The sequence below is a fragment of the Hordeum vulgare genome, chromosome 1H (genome assembly GCF_904849725.1).
Source record: "Hordeum vulgare subsp. vulgare chromosome 1H, MorexV3_pseudomolecules_assembly, whole genome shotgun sequence".
In the NCBI taxonomy this organism is placed as follows: Eukaryota; Viridiplantae; Streptophyta; class Magnoliopsida; order Poales; family Poaceae; genus Hordeum; species Hordeum vulgare.
In genome coordinates, this window is record NC_058518.1 from 494,119,712 (window position 1) to 494,136,522 (window position 16,811).

Below are 16,811 nucleotides of genomic sequence, written 5' to 3' on the forward strand. Positions count from 1 at the left end.
AAAACAGAGAAAAGGCTATGCTACCCTGCGTGCAGGCCCACGATCACGACCACGCCTCAATCTTCTGGATAGTTCACGTACACGCGGTCGGTCTCCTCATCGTACTGCCACGCCAGCTGCGTGCCGTCGGGATCATCTGTCTCTGGGGTACCTGAACCTATTGGTATTGTGGAAGAATCCGTGAGCCACGGGGACTCAGCAATCTAAGACCTTGGTGCCAGAACTAGTCAAGTTATTGGGTTGGATAGGGTAGAGTATTTAAGGTTGCAGCTTCCTATGCTTGACATGGTGGCTAGCTTACGTAGAACATTTATGAAGGTGGACTATACTAGCGGTCGTGAATACTTGATCACTAAGTGATCCTGAACACCTACCTACGTCAATCATAACCCCACCGTGTTCCCGATTAAAGAGAGATCTTCGAGGGGACAGTCACGGTTACGCACATGGTTGGCAATTTTATTAGCTTTTGTTTAAGTTTTCTAGTACCGGATGTTAACAAAATATTCCAAGTTGCCACATAACCGCGGGCACGGCTTTCCGAAAGATTAAACCCTGCAGGGGTGCTCCAACTAGTCCATCACAAACGTACATAGGCCGCAAAGTAATCCTCTATCACGATTCTTGTGATCTCGTCGGATTCCTTAGAGGAAAACCTCAACTCTGGGGAGAACCAAAGCTTCACTGGGATTCCTATACGCAAGATATCGCTAAGGTAAGGCAAGACTAGCAGGACCTCCCATCGTGTCGACGACCCCAATAAGCGCCGCGTATCTCAGTCTCAGGACACGACGGATGGAAAAGCCTATAGGAGCCAAACCTCAAGTTTCCCTGTGGTGGCCCCCGCAGTCTGTCCATTTTGGACCAACACTCATGAGGAGCACTGGCCCGGGTTGTTGATTAAATTCTTCAGGGTAGCTATTCCCTATGCAGTTTATTATTAAGTGATTAGCAAATTAACACCAATGTTGGGTCCTGCCGGACAAGTCTTAGCACTAAGCGATTTATCAAGGGGGTCCCCATAACAACCCCGAACGTGTTAGGAGCGATCAATATGGAATCAAACACCGGTAGCCGGTAACTATGGCCGCAACAACGGAACAAAGCACCCGGCAAAAGGCTAGGCCTTCCGTTATTTACCAAGTATATAGGTGCATTAATTAAATAACAGAATTTAGATAATGATATCAATCTCATGTTATCACATGAGTCAAAGCACCTGCATCTAGCAACGCTAACATTAGTAGCTGAGCAAAACCTACTTAGCCATTCAAGTTTGCTAGGAGGGGATCAGTGTTTGGGTTCATGGCATATCAAGAGGCAAATATTTCAATGGTAGGCAGCGAGCATATGACAAGGAAACGTAATCTAGCATAACAAGTCTAGAGATGGAATCAAGGTCATATCATCTTGCCTATGATATCCTCAGCTTGGAATGGTTCTTGAACGTCCTGCACGTACTCTCCTGACTCCACGTATTCGTTCTCCGATCCCGATGCTACCCAACATAAGAATAACATCCAATGAACAACAGCACCTCAAGATGCAACTAGCACATGATGCATGAGATGAATATGAGCATGCATCACTATTTCTATCACTAGCACACACTCAAATGGCACAAATCTGGTATTCCCAGGTTGCCAATACATAAAATAACCCATCATGGATGGGGTGGAGCAAAGAAGAACACCACAACATCAACTAAGCACTCACAATCATCAAAATGACAAAACTACACAATCTGCCATAAACTGCATCATAGCACTTTGTGAGCTACATGCAAAGCACCTACAGCCACCCAACTATGACAAATAATATATGTGGCTGTAGCTAGCCAAGAATACTACCAGCACAAGCAAGAATCACACAAAAAGGAATTAAACACAGGAAGATACAAGGCTGCAAACTTGCCCAAAACCATCAGATTACAGGGACTTGGTGAAAATTCCTGCACCTAACTTTCTGTCTTTGCTCTGAAGCTTTTTTACAGCAGCCAAAACAATACCTACAGAGCTCCAAATGACATGAAATTTTACAGGGAGCTATACAAACATATCAGGTCCAAATTTCTAGCTGAAAGCTAAGGCTAGATCACAACAGAATGACCAGCACAACCTCATCTACACGAGAAGAAAATATAAACAGATTCTCAGACTTAGTTCAGTCATATGCCTACTTTGAGTGGGCATAACTTGCACATATGGAATCCTAATCATGAGATGAAACCAACATGAGGTAGAGGGGGTCACCTTCTACTAGCACAACCAAGAAACAAACACAAAGGCTCACCACAACTCATGGAACCAAGCTCCAAACTTAGAAGGAAATGTAGATATGTCATTTCGAGAAAATGCTCCAATGCAAAAATGATTTCACCATTGGATTCCTGGGATCTTTCTACTCCAAAACCATATATAAAACACATGCACTTTCTTGGAGCAAGTGAGCTCAAACTAGGAAGGAAAAACTACATAGAATCCAACATAGTGAATAGTGCAACATTTTATGCAACTCTCACTAGAATAAGTATCACATAGCTATGTTCATGTGCACAAAGACAATATGGACATGAGGGTTTGGACCCCATGTTGGTGTCATGCACATCAACAACACAAACACTTCTCTCACCAAATCACCCACACACACAAACTTCATGCCCTCTCTCATATTAAACATGAGGAGGTGCACAAGTTGCAAATGGGGCTGTTTTCACCACATAAATATCAACACCACAATCTCATCACAAGCTCTAAAACCCCAAGAACAACATGAGGGGAAAAACTACCATGCAAGTAAACATGGATCAACACATACATACACCTCAAGCCTACACCTACACTCAAATGCTTGTGCAATTGCACAAGCATGTGTGTAGGAGCCCACACACACTCACATAAACCTCCTCATCTTACAATGCACACACACTATCATGCCTCCAAATCAAGTAATACACACACACACATATGGTGATTTGGAGAGGAGAAGATAACAAAATATCTACAAGGTGTAAGGCACTACACATGATCACTACAACAAGCCCAAGGCTATAGCACCATTGCAAAAGAAAATAAAAAGAACAAAAGGAGGGGGACAGGAATTGAACCCTGCACCTCCTGGAACTGCCTACTGCACTCAACCACCCTGCTATGCACCGTGTGCTCGACAGAACAGAGCGCCTAGGAGGTTACTACCCTGCTGCGCCAACTACTGCGCCGAAGAATTAAAACAAACGGTTGTCGAGGGGGAATCGAACCCACAACCTCCAACTGGCAACAACAACATCACACCACTACGCTATGCACCGAAGTCTGACAGAGAGAAGGATTGAATCCAGAACTCCTAATTCCTGCCTGTCCCTGCACTTAACTGACAGAGATGCAGCTATGCTGCTCGCCGGCGACAGGAGACAATGAGCTCGTCTCCGCTACTGCTGCTACACGATGGCCACGCGGGAAGCAACGCCCTGCTGCTCTGCACATGCCAAGATGCACCTGCGCCTCACACAACTACCCTGCAACTACTGCAGCACCTGCACCTGCTACTGCTGCTGCTCGAAACAGAGAGCACGCACGCGCACACGCCAGATCCGGGCTGATCTACGGAGGAGGAAGGAAGGAGAGGTTGATCCTCACCTTGGGGAGGAAGAAGAGGTTCGGATCGGGGGAGATGGCGCCGCCGAAGAGGAAGAAGAAGGCTGGAGACGATCCTGTTGCCGAACCGAAGGAGAGGAAGAAGAACACCCCGGGCGCCCTTGACGAGCTCGGGGCCGTCGGAGCGGTCGATCCCCGGGGCTCCCAGCGCCACGAATGGAACGCGGGGAACCACCCCGAGCTCCCGGACATGCTGGTCGGCGCCGGAGACGACGAACGCGTGGAGATCGGCGGCGACGAGCTACTGCTATCTCTCTGCTGCACCTACAGAGGCTTACCTTGTGGAGGAAGAGAGAGATGGGGAAAGTCGAGAGGTGGCGGCGGCGTCTGAAGGAGAGGAGGGAACCCTAGCTTTGGGAGGCACGGACGCCAAGATAATTAGGGTCCCCTCGATGTTAGTGCGCACACGGCGGCAACGTGAGCCCTCTGATGGCTGACGGAAAGGAGACGCAGGGAGGCAACGGCGTCAGGAGGAGGAACGAAAGGCACACGGGCCTCAGCGCGTGAGGGAGGGAGAGAGATGGGCCGCCAGGGAAGAGAGGGAAGTCCACTGTGGCGCCTCTTAAGGAGAAAAGAGAGCCCTGTGGCTTTTCTATTTAGAGGAAAAGCCAGAAAGAAAGAAATAAAAACAGCAAACTAGTGGGGATAAAATCAAAAGAAAATACCCCCTGGTCATAGAAAAATATGACCTATTTAAATAAAACAACAACAAGATTTTTAGGAGCAAGTAATATTTCACAAAACAGAATTAGATGACTCTGTTTTGTATTTATTGCACCTGTTTAAAACACTTTTAAAATCACCGTACTTGCACAACTTAACACCCACAATATGCCCTAAATAAAAGCCATTTTTTTAAATCAGCTTAGGATCAAGTGAAATTTGAACTTGAGATTAAAAGAGAGAAAAGGGTCTTTGAATTAGAGAAGGGCTTGAAGTAAACAACCACCACATCACTTCTACTCACCCCAACATCTCATGAGCATCACACATGAATTCTCAAGATCACAAAACAAGGAAGCATAAGACCACAATGCAACATCACAAGACATGGGCATGAAATGATATGTTATGCATCCATGCAAGGGAAGGAAGCAATAAGGGACATCACATGAGATCATGCCATTGATCTCTCTCATAGCATAGGCATGATGGACCCACATCAAATAGGTTCCAAATATGGCAATTACACACTTGGGGCATTACATCTAAGCAAAAGCTTGAATCCTTCGGCTAGCTCCAAAGAGACGTCCCCGACAGCTTCAACTTCTGCTTGGACACCATTTGCGACTTCAATACTTCTTTCTTTTCTTTGCATGATCCTCGTCGAACTGAATCCCTGTAAAGAGTTTGCAACATGAACACTTGCACGTGAGTCAATCCACCAAGTAGATTTCGAAAACTGCAAATACAAAGATTCATTAACGAAGGAAACGATGCCGTTACCTCTCTTTGCCATGAAGGCCTTTAGCCACTCAGGGCAATCCTTTTTATAGTGCCATGTTTTCTTGCAGTGGAGCTAAGTGTCACTGTCCACTGGAAGAGGCTTTTGCTAATGCTGAAAATGAGCGGGCCCTTTACCATATGGCTTTGAGGGAGAACCTTTTTTGTTGGGTTGGAAATTGTTTTTCTTTCCCTTCACATAGTTCTGGGAGCCACCATGTAAGGCTTTCATTCTCTCCTTTTCTTGGGCACACATTGCTATTACCTTTTCTATGTCCCATCTATCAGGCTGCATGTTGTAGTTCACAACAAAGGTTTCAAATTCCTTTGGCATCGAAGCCATTACCAGGTGGACGAGGAGAGCTGGTTGATCTCCAGATCCGCATCCATGGGCTTGAGCCTGGCGGCCATATTGCTCATCCGAAGGATGTGCTCTCTTATGCTATGGCCACCTCGAGAGTAGTTCTCTGTGACCAGTTGTTTTATCAACTGGGTGACATATGTCTTTTAAGAACCAGCGAACTGACTCTTTATCTTGGACAAGCAACTCCCCTACGGAAGCGCACTCTGCAATCGAGCCCAAAATGGAGTTCTCAATTATATTCTTTATAAATGCCAAACACTTTTTGTTGGCATTTATCCACTTTTGGTTGCTCACGGAGTAGGACATCTCCACTGGAGCATAATTCCTTTGCTTTGTTGTCCATGCATCATCATCATCATCAGCCTCTTTGACTGGCCCTGAAGGTTTTACAGGCTGTGGTTCCTCCAGAACCCAGTCCACCTCAGCACAGATAAAAGCCATGTCAACCTTCTTCCTCCACTCAGTGTAATTATCTCCTCTGAGTGTAGGAACGTCCTTTAGGCAACTCATGAGGTGGAAGCCTCCTGAAATCACAATGTCGGTCAAATTAAACATACAATTGTCTATGCAAAAAAATCTATATTACCGTTGGTCAAGTGATAGAAATAAATTCATCTTTAATGACAATAATGCAACATGATTATGTTATTAACAACGTTTGTCACAAAAATAACATAGCCATATTTCAATAATCACTTTAATATGCTCCGAAAGTTTATTCTCTCTAAACTTTATTTACTTCGTAAAAGAGCACTATTAATATTACTTAGTAGCGGAAAACGTGAATATAAAATTCATGCAATTTTTCTACTTTACAGAAAAAATAACTTTGTTAAAATAAAAAATTCATGAACTTTTCTTTTTCTCAAAATATTTATTTTATTTTCAGAAACATTTAATTTATCTTTGTAGAAAAATTTATACTTTTCTGTCTACTTTTACAGAAACTTTTTAACTTTTATTCTCTATTTTCTACACATAATTTTCGTTGGAAAAACATGCATAGAAAAACTTATTTAAAACTGTTGACGATTTTGTCTAAAACTGGAAAAAAATAAGCGGAGAAACGCGGCTAGTGGCAGGTTTGCCCGCCCAATGTTGTGGGCCGCAACCGGCCCAGCCGTGCTCGTGCCGGCCTGAGCACAACCACCCAAAGCGCCACTTTTTGCCCAGCCAGCTCGCAGCCGAGCTAGGGTATCCTGTGCGCCGTCGGATGTGATCCGACGCTCCAGCGAGCGTTTCGCGAGATCAAAACCATTGTCCAAGGGGAGACGATCGAAACCCTCAATCATTCCCCTCCTCCCCCTCGCGCCACTCGCCTCCTCTCGCTCCCGCTCGGGGCAGCTCCTTCTCGCACGCAAATGGCAACGACGAGCCACCGGCGGTGCTCTTTCCAACCGCTAGCCACTGGGTCGAAGACCTCCGCCCCACACGAGCCTCTCCTTCCTCCCCTTTCCCTCCTTGCGCCGCTCTCCTTGTTCTGTGTGCACCACGACTGCGAGCCCATGCTACCGGTGGGATTTACCAGGCGACTCTGGCCGGCCGCCGGTGACGGGGTTGAAGACCACCGTGCCGTGCGCGCCCTGGTTCCTCTTCCCGGCTTGCGGCATGCGCCACACGGCTCTCTCTTTTCTTACAGCAGTACCACAGCGACCTGACACTCACGAGGCTCCTGCGTTGGCCTGAAGCGGCGCCTCCTCCACCTATTTTGTCGGCGTGCGCGAGCACCTCGAAGGTGAACGCGCCACCGTCAAAATGATGTGGTGGTGCCCTTTGCCCTCGGAGGGAGTAGATCTTTGCGTCGTTTAGGGTGTCGTTGCGCCGTTGCCTCCCCTTTGGCGGTGGCGCGTTTCCCTTAGCAGAAGCGCGGCGCCGTCGAACGGCGTGGCTGCGATTCATGTTCATTGCCCCGGAGGGGTAGTCTCTCTACCTTTTCTTTGCATTTTTTTTGTTTTCGGATCCAATCCGATCTTTGCTTTGCCCCCGAAGGGGTGGTGTTCTTCTTCTCCACACCTCGGCTTGTCGATGCGTGTGGGGATCGAGAGGAACAGTCGCGGCCTTGCGGCGGCACTACTTTGCCGGTGGGCTCGAGGCCCTTCTCTGGTGATCTTTCCGTTTCTTTTGATCGTACTTTGCCGTGTCTAGGGTTTATGGGGAGGGATTCAATACTTTGTTGCTACCGAAATCCATAGCACCAACTTGGTCTGATACCATTGATAGATCGTAGGATCCGGTGTACTAGTGATTCCGGCAGTGGTTGAAATGGGTTTACCTTTCCCACACTAGAGGTGCTCCCGTCGGCATCCATCGTGAGGTGGCGGCGGCGGTGCTTCCCGTGAGCACTGTGTAACCCTACATCGGTAGGTTTGTGGGTGGGACGTGTGGCGGCGGTGAACCTCATGTTCCATGCCCCGGCCCCCACCCCTCTTTATATACGCAGGTCATAGGGGTCCACCAACCATATGAGGGTTGGACGCTAATACGTCTCCAACGTATCTATAAATTTTGATGGCTTCATGCTATTATCTTGTCAAACTTTGGATGTTTTGCGTACCTTTTATATATTTTTTGGGACTAACTTATTGACTCAGTGCCAAGTGCCAGTTCCTGTTTTTTCCATGTTTTTGACCCCTTTCAGAGGAGATTTTGAAACGGAGTCGAAATAGAAGAAAATCCCCAAAAAGTTTTTTTCCGTAACGGAAGAAGATCGGGAAGCTTGGGAGCCAAGGCAGGGGAGCCTCAAGGGCCCCACAAGCCCCCACCCCGCGGCTAGGGGGTAGGCCGCGGCCCACAGGCTTGTGGGCCCCCTGGGCGCCCTCTACCCTAGGGGTTGCGCCCATATATTCCCTAAAAATCCCCAAAAAATCAGGAGATCATTGAAATCACTTTTCCGCCGCCGCAAGCTTCTGTCTCCGCAAGATCCCATCTCGGCACGTTCTGGTGCCCTGCCGGAGGGGGGATTCGGATACGGAGGGCTTGTTCATCAACACCATGACCTCTTCGATGATGCGTGAGTAGTTCACCGTAGACCTACGGGTCCATAGTTAGTATCTAGATGGCTTCTTCTCTCTCTTGGATCTTCAATACAAAGTTCTCCATGATCTTCATGGAGATCTATCCGATGTAATCTTCTTTTGCGGTCTGTTTGTCGAGATCTGATGAATTATGGATTTATGATCAGATTATCTATGAATCTTATTTGAGTTTCTTCTGATCTCTCTTATGCATGATTTCATATCCTTGTAATTCTCTTCGAGTTGTGGGTTTTGTCTGGCCAACTAGATCTATGATTCTTGCAATGCAAGAAGTGCTTGGTTTTGGGTTCATACCGTGCAGTGACCTCACCTAGTGACAGAAGGGGTAGCGAGGCACGCATCGTGTTGTTGCCATCAAGGGTTTTCATCATTGGTTTGAGATTATCCCTCTACATCATGTCATCTTGCTTAAGGCGTTACTCTGTTCGTCATGAACTCAATACACTAGATGCATGCTGGATAGCGGTCGATGTGTGGAGTAATAGTAGTAGATGCAGAAAGTATCGGTCTACTTGTCTCGGACGTGATGCCTATATGTATGACCATTGCCTTAGATATTGTCATGACTTTGAGTGGTTCTATCAATTGCTCGACAGTAATTTGTTCACCCACCGTGATATTTGCTATTTTGAGGGAAGTCTCTAGTGAACACTATGGCCCCGAGGGTCTACTCCACACCATATTTCCAGCCTTACACTTTTTACTTCGTTGCACTTTCCGCCTTCAGATCTCACTTTTGCAAACAATCTTCAAGGGATTGACAACCCCTTTGAAGCGTTGGGTGCAAGCTTGTTTGTGTTTGCGGAGGTACTCTGGACTTGACGAGACCCTCCTTCTCGATCGATACCTTGGTTCTCAAACTGAGGGAAATACTTACTGCCCATGTGCTGCTTCACCCTTTCCTCTTCAAGGGAAAAACCAACGCAAGACGAGTCTCCGTCAACGTGTCAATTTCTGGCACTGTTGTTTGAGAAGTAGCAGAAGGATTTCTGGCGCCGTTGCCGGGGAGGAAGATCAAGTCAAGAACTCATCCAAGTAGGTGTCGCAAACTCATTTCTTGCATTTACTTTGTTTGCCAGTTGCCTCTCATTTTCCTCTCCCCCACTTCACCGATTTGCCTTTTTCGTTTGCCTTTTTCGTTCGCCCTTTTTCTCGCCTGCTCTTTGTTCGCTCGTGTGCTTGCTTGCTTGCCTAAGTCACCATGAATGAAAACACTAAACTTTGTGACTTCTCGAATACTAATAATAATGATTTTATTAGTACTCTGATTGCTCCCACCACTGGTGCGGAGTCATACGAAATCAATGCCGCTTTGCTGAATCTAGTTATGAAAGAGCAATTCTCTGGCCTTCCTAGTGAAGATGTCGCATCCCATCTCAATACCTTCATTGAACTTTGTGATATGCAAAAGAAGAAAGATGTGGATAATGACGTGATTAAATTGAAGCTTTTTCCTTTCTGGTTGCGAGATAGCGCAAAAACTTGGTTTTCTTCTTTGCCCAAAAATAGTATCGATTCTTGGGATAAGTGCAAAGATGCTTATATATCCAAGTATTTTCCGCCGGCTAAGATCATCTCTCTCCGTAATGATATCATGAATTTCAAGCAACTTGATCATGAACATGTTGCACAATCTTGGGAGAGAATGAAATTAATGATTAGAAATTGCCCCGCTCATGGCTTGAGTCTTTGGATGATTATACAAATCTTTTATGCTGGCTTGAATTTCGCTTCTAGAAATATCTTGGACTCCGCCTCAGGTGGAACGTTCATGGAAATCACGTTAGGAGAAGCCACAAAGCTCTTAGACAACATCATGACGAACTACTCTCAGTGGCACACTGAAAGGTCACCTACTAGTAAGAAGGTACACGCTATAGAGGAAATTAACTCGTTGAGTGCTAAGATGGACGAGTTAATGAATTTGGTTGCTAGTAGAAGTGCTCCTTTGGATCCTAATGATATGCCCTTATTGTTGGAATTATGCCCTAGAGGCAATAATAAATGTATAGTTATTATTATAATTCCTGTATCAAGATAATAGTTTATTATCCATGCTATAATTGTATTGAATGAAGACTCATTTACATGTGTGGATACATAGACAAAACACCGTCCCTAGCATGCCTCTAGTTGGCTAGCCAGTTGATCGATGATAGTCAGTGTCTTCTGATTATGAACAAGGTGTTGTTGCTTGATAACTGGATCACGTCATTGGGAGAATCACGTGATGGACTGGACCCAAACTAATAGACGTAGCATGTTGATCGTGTCATTTTGTTGCTACTGTTTTCTGCGTGTCAAGTATTTATTCCTATGACCATGAGATCATATAACTCACTGACACCGGAGGAATGCTTTGTGTGTATCAAACGTCGCAACGTAACTGGGTGACTATAAAGATGCTCTACAGGTATCTCCGAAGGTGTTAGTTGAGTTAGTATGGATCAAGACTGGGATTTGTCACTCCGTGTGACGGAGAGGTATCTCAGGGCCCACTCGGTAATACAACATCACACACAAGCCTTGCAAGCAATGTAACTTAGTGTAAGTTGCGGGATCTTGTATTACGGAACGAGTAAAGAGACTTGCCGATAAACGAGATTGAAATAGGTATGCGGATACTGACGATCGAATCTCGGGCAAGTAACATACCGAAGGACAAAGGGAATGATATACGGGATTATACGAATCCTTGGCACTGAGGTTCAAACGATAAGATCTTCGTAGAATATGTAGGATCCAATATGGGCATCCAGGTCCCGCTATTGGATATTGACCGAGGAGTCTCTCGGGTCATGTCTACATAGTTCTCGAACCCGCAGGGTCTGCACACTTAAGGGTCGACGTTGTTTTATGCGTATTTGAGTTATATGGTTGGTTACTGAATGTTGTTCGGAGTCCCGGATGAGATCACGGACGTCACGAGGGTTTCCGGAATGGTCCGGAAACGAAGATTGATATATAGGATGACCTCATTTGATTACCGGAAGGTTTTCGGAGTTACCGGGAATGTACCGGGAATGACGAATGGGTTCCGGGAGTTCACCGGGGGGGGGGGGGGGAAACCCACCCCGGGGAAGCCCATAGGCTTTGGGGAGACACACCAGCCCTTAGTGGGCTGGTGGGACAGCCCCAAGGGGGCCTATGCGCCAAGAGAAGAAAATCAAAGGAAAAGAAAAAAAAAGAGGGAAGAAGTGGGAAGGGAGGGGGACTCCTCCCACCAAACCAAGTCCAACTCGGTTTGGGGGGGAGTCCTCCCCCCCTTGGCTCGGCCGACCCCTTGGGAGTCCCTTGGACCCCAAGGCAAGGTCCCCCTCCCTCCTCCTATATATATGGGGCTTTTAGGGCAGATTTGAGACGACTTTCTCACGGCTGCCCGACCACATACCTCCATAGTTTTTCCTCTAGATCGCGTTTCTGCGGAGCTCGGGCGGAGCCCTGCTGAGACGAGATCATCACCAACCTCCGGAGCGCCGTCACGCTGCCGGATAACTCTTCTACCTCTCCGTCTCTCTTGCTGGATCAAGAAGGCCGAGATCATCGTCGAGCTGTACGTGTGCTGAACGCGGAGGTGCCGTCCGTTCGGTACTAGATCGTGGGACTGATTGCGGGATTGTTCGCGGGGCGGATCGAGGGACGTGAGGACGTTCCACTACATCAACCGCGTTCTCTAAACGCTTCTGCTGTACGATCTACAAGGGTACGTAGATCACTCATCCCCTCTCGTAGATGGACATCACCATGATAGGTCTTCGTGCGCGTAGGAAAATTTTTGTTTCCCATGCGACGTTCCCCAACACTTGTCTTCTTTGATTGAGAGTAGCAACGCTAGCTTGGACGTTAATTTTGTTGGTAGGAATAACTTTGGCAACAACAATGCTTTTAGAGGAAACTATGTTCCTAGGCCCTTTCCTAGTAACTCCTCTAATAATTTTGGCAACTCCTACAACAATACTCATGGAAATTACAATAGATTACCCTCTGATCTAGAGAGTAATATCAAAGAGTTCATCAACTCTCAAAAGATTTTCAATGCGTCCATAGAGGAAAAGCTACTCAAAATTGACGATTTGGCTAAAAGCGTTGATAGAATGTCTAGTGATGTTGATGCTTTGAAAGTTAGATGTGCTCCTCCCAAATTCAACATGGATGAAACTTTGAAAGCTATGTGTGTTTCCATGATTGAGAGCCAAGAAAGAACCGCCAAGATTCGTGCTAGACATGAATGGCTTAAAAAGGCGTGTTCTCGTGATGAGAATCACGAAGATCTTAAAGTGCTTGGTGTGACTCCCATTGAATCTTTGTTTTCTTGTGTCAAACCTAATGATTATGGGGCTAGATATGAATCCACTTTGGTTGAAAAGTGCCCCAATGATTCGGAGTCCATCTATCTTGATACTAAAAGCATTGAAAGTGGAGTAGAAGATGTTAAAACTTTGAGTAGTAATGAAACTACTACCATGGATTTCAAGGAATTCAATTATGATAGTTGCTCCTTGATTGAATGCATTTCTTTGATGCAATCCATGTTAAACTCTCCACGCGCTTATAGCCAAAACAGGGCCTTTACCGATCATATCGTTGAAGCTATGATAAAATCTCTTGAAGAGAAACTTGAATTGGAAGTCTCTATCCCTAGAAAGCTTCATGATGAGTGGGAACCTACCATCAAAATCAAAATCAAAAACTATGAGTGCAATGCTTTGTGTGATTTGGGTGCTAGTGTTTCTGCGATTCCAAAGTCTTTATGTGATGTTCTGGGTTTTAATGAGATTGAAGAGTGTTCTCTTAATTTGCATCTTGCTGATTCTACTATCAAGAAACCCATGGGAAGGATCAATGATGTTCTTATTATTGCAAATAGGAACTATGTACCCGTGGATTTCATTGTGCTTGACATTGATTGCAATCCTACATGCCCTATTATTCTTGGTAGACCTTTCCTAAGGACTATCGGTGCTATCATCGATATGAAGGAAGGGAATATTAGATTCCAATTTCCTTTAAGGAAGGGCAAGGAACACTTTCCTAGAAATAAAATAAGATTTCCTTATGAATCCATGATGAGGGCCACTTATGGTTTGAGCACCAAAGACGACGATATGTGATTCTATCGCTTTTATGCCTAGCTAAGGGAGTTAAACAATAACGCTTGTTGGGAGGAAACCCAATGAATTTATCTTTTTCTTTCTGTTTTGTTGCGTCCACACCATCACAATTCTGTTGTGATTGTGTTTTTTATGTTTATTTTTGTGTTTGAGCCAAGCAAAACCTTTATGACTAGTCTTGGTAATGGTTGTTTGATCCTGCTAGAAAAAGACAGAAACTTTTCGCTCACGAGATGATTTTTCATTTTTATTCAGAAAGAGGTTTTGAGTTGATTCTTTTTGCTGCTTGTTGATATGCTTTTTTCCCAGGCCGTCGTAATGTTACAGATTTTTTGAGGTACCAGAAGTATACGAAGTATACAAATTGCTATAGACTGGTCTGTTTTTGACAGATTTTGTTTTTGTTGAGTTGGTTGCTTGTTTTGATGAAACTATGGTTAGGATCGGGGGGTACTAGCCATGGAAAAGTGAGAATACAGTAGCTCAACACCAATATAGATGGAATTCAAACTTGCTACAGTACCAAAAGAAGTGGTAGTTTGTTTTCTTGTGCTAATGTTATCACGAGTTTCTGTTTAAGTTTTGTGTTGTGAAGTTTTCAAGTTTTGGGTGATGTTCTCATGGACGATGAGATAAGGAGTGGAAAGATCTCAAGCTTGGGGATGCCCAAGGCATCCCAAGCCAAATTCAAGGACACCAAAAAGCCTAAGCTTGGGGATGCCCCGGGAAGGCATCCCCTCTTTCATCTTCAATCCATCGGTAACATTACTTGGAGCTATATTTTTATTCACCATATGATATGTGTTTTGCTTGGAGCGTCTTGTATCTTAGGAGCCTTTTCTTTTTGTTGTGTCACAATAATCCTTGCTGCACACCTTTTTGAGAGAGAGAGACATGCACTCATCGTGATTTTGCTAGAATGCTCATAGTGCTTCACTTATATCTTTTGAGCTAGATACTTTTGCTCTAGTGCTTCACGTATATCTTTTAGAGCACGGCGGTGCGTGACTTGGTAGTTGGCTTATGCTATGAAAGTAGTCCCAAATGTGATATGTACCCAAAGAGGATGCAAAAACCTCCATCTTCATGTGCATTGAATAAAAAGAGAAGTTTTGATTCCTCTCAATTAGTTTTGAGACGTGGATTTGGTAATATTAAGAGCTATGTTAGTAGGGTGTTGTGAATCTAGAAATACTTGTGTTGAAGTTAGTGATTCCCGTAGCATGCATGTATGGTGAACCGCTATGTTAGGAAGTCGGAGCATAACTGATCTATTGATTGTCATCCTTTGTGTTGAGGTCGGGATCGCGCGATGGTTAACACCTACCAACCCTTCCCCTAGGAGTATGCGTTTAGCACTTTGTTTCGATTACTAATAAAAACTTTTGCAACAAGTATGTGAGTTCTTCATGACTAATGTGAGTCCATGGTATAGATGCACTTTCACCTTCCACTATTGCTAGCCTCTCTAGTGCCGCGCAATTCTCGCCGGTATACAAACCCACCATATGCCTTCCTCAAAACAGCCACCATACCTACCTACTATGGCATTTTCATAGCCATTCCGAGATATATTGCCATGCAACTCCCACCGTTCCGTCTCATGACTTGTGCCGTCACTCTCATATTGCCATTGCATGATCGTAAGATAGCTAGCGAGATGTTTCCACGTCATACGCCATGCTAGATCGTTGCACATCCCGGTACACTGCCGGAGGCATTTCCTATGGAGTCATCATCATTGTGAGCTTTGAGCTGTGAGTAAATAAAAGTGTGATGGTCATCATTATTAGAGCATTGTCCCATGTGAGGAAATAAAAAAAAGAGGCCAAAGATCCCAAAAACAAAAACAAAAAAAAATAGAAAAAGAACAGAAAAGAAGAGGCCTAAGAGCCCAAATGAAAAAAAAAGAAAAGAGAGAAAAAGAGAGAAGGGACAATGCTACTATCTTTTTCCACACTTGTGCTTCATAATAGCACCATGTTCTTCATGAGTGAAAGCTTCTTGCTTTGTCACCACCATATGCTAGTGGGGATCTTCATTATATAACTTGGCTTGTATATTCCAATGATGGGCTTCCTCAAAATTGTCCTAGGTCTTCGTGAGAAAGCAAGTTGGATGCACACCCACTAGTTTTCCTTTCGAGCTTTCACATACTTATAGCTCTAGTGCATCTCTTGTATGGCAATCCCTACTCATTCACATTGATATCTATTAATGGGCATCTCCATAGCCCTTTGATACGCCGAGTCAATGTGACCATCTCCTCCTTTTTGTCTCACAACCACCACCACACTCTATTCCACTTATAGTGCTATATCCATGGCTCACGCTCATGTATTGCGTGATAGTTATAAAAAGTTTGAGAAAGTAAGAGTGCGAAAACAATTACTTGGCCAATACCGGGGTTGTGCATGATTTACATTAGTTGTGTGAGGATGATGGAGCATAGCCAGACTATATTATTTTATAGGGATAACTTTCCTTGGCCTTGTTATTTTGAAAGTTCATGATTATCTTGCTAGTTTGCTTGAAGTATTATTGTTTTCATGTCAATAGCAAACTATTGTTTTGAATCTTACGGATCTGAACATTCATGTCACGTGAAAGAAGTTGCAAAGGACAACTATGCTAGGTAGCATTCAACGTCAAAAATTCATTCTTTATCACTTCCCTACTCGAGGACGAGCAGGACTTAAGCTTAGGGATGCTTGATACGTCTCCAACGTATCTATAATTTTTGATGGTTTCATGCTATTATCTTGTCAAACTTTGGATGTTTTGCATGCCTTTTATATATTTTTTGTGACTAACTTATTGACTCAGTCCAAGTGCCAATTCCTGTTTTTCCATGTTTTTGACCCCTTTCAGAGGAGATTTTGAAACGCAATCCAAACAGAAGAAAATCCCCGAAAAGATTTTTTCCATAATGGAAGAAGATCGGGAAGCTTGGGAGCCAAGGCACGGGAGCCTCAGGGGCCCCACAAGCCCCCACCCCGCGGCCAGGGGGTAGGCCACGGCCCACAAGCTTGTGGGCCCCCTGTTGGAATTATGCCCTAGAGGCAATAATAAATATAGTTATTATTATAATTCCTGTATCAAGATAATCATTTATTATCCATGCTATAATTGTATTGAATGAAGACTCATTTACATGTGTGGATACATAGACAAAACACCGTCCCTAGCAAGCCTCTAGTTGGCT